The following is a 1203-nucleotide window of genomic DNA, read 5'->3' as shown; positions in this document are numbered from 1 at the left end:
TATGAGTTCTGTCTATGGTCCCCCAGTGGCTAAAAATGACAACAGGTGTAAACCGAGGCCTGGGTATCCTGCTCTGCCTTTGAGAAAATAAAAGCTCAGATGAGCCGATGTGGAATTTAGCTCCTTATGAGGTCATAAGGGGCCATGTTAACTCCCCTTCCTGTGCTTTGCCCGCACAGAGAATTAGGCCCACCCATGAGAGAGAGACATCATGGTTTTCAAACAAGCAAAGTGTCAGTTGGTCAAGCCCACACCCCCAGCCTCCTTTTACTTTTAATACTTCAACTACATTTCCCTGAAACTTACATATATTTACTTAAGTAAACTTTGCAGGAATTTTACTTGTAACAGAGTATTTCTACAGTGTGGTATTAGTACTTTAACTTAAGTAAAGGATCTGAGAACTTTTTTTATCACTGCTGACATGTTGACAAAGTGATTCAAAGAGAGTCGGGCCTGTGTCTGCTGACTGGTTTGATTTGGATGTGTCTCGTCTAATGGCCAAACAATCAGAAGAATACTGATTTAAAAACATACATTACTCAGAGCTGAATTATTTTAACGTTGTCTGTCATGGTTTGTGATATTTTTTTTTTTTACAAAAGCAGGTGTTTTCAGCTTTACCTTTGCTAGCAGCATGGTGCGTAATAAAGAAATAGATGATTGAAAATTTTCTTTTTTCAATATATGAAGATTGTGGCATGTAATATATATTAAAATGTAAGATGTTTCTTAACAACAAAATAGGCAAGAATCTTCTGATCTAACCGGCTTCCCAACGAATGTAAGGTATTTAAACAAAGACTGCGTTAACTGTAAAAAAACAACAGTCCAATTTGGTTATGTCTCATTTACAGAATTTCTGTCAAGCTTTTTGTAATCAACTTCATTAATAGTTTTGTGCTTCATTATTTGATCAGCCAGTTGTATGAACATGAACCAGCTTTTTATATATAATATATTTGTATGTGTTTTGAAATGAGGCCTTAATATATTTATGTGTAATATGTCAGTAATAGTATATAATTTTCACCATTTGTTATTCCCAATGCATGACTGTGTCCTGATTTATATAATGCTAATTTAGAATTAAGGATTTCGTAAGAGAGTTAATTTAGAATGTTCGGATTTGAGCTATAGGAAACAGAAATAATAAGGCACATTTACAATACACTGCACCAACTATGCAACATAATTCTGGAC

The sequence above is a fragment of the Etheostoma cragini genome, chromosome 8 (assembly GCF_013103735.1).
Source record: "Etheostoma cragini isolate CJK2018 chromosome 8, CSU_Ecrag_1.0, whole genome shotgun sequence".
In the NCBI taxonomy this organism is placed as follows: Eukaryota; Metazoa; Chordata; class Actinopteri; order Perciformes; family Percidae; genus Etheostoma; species Etheostoma cragini.
Note: the sequence above shows the minus strand (reverse complement) of the source record.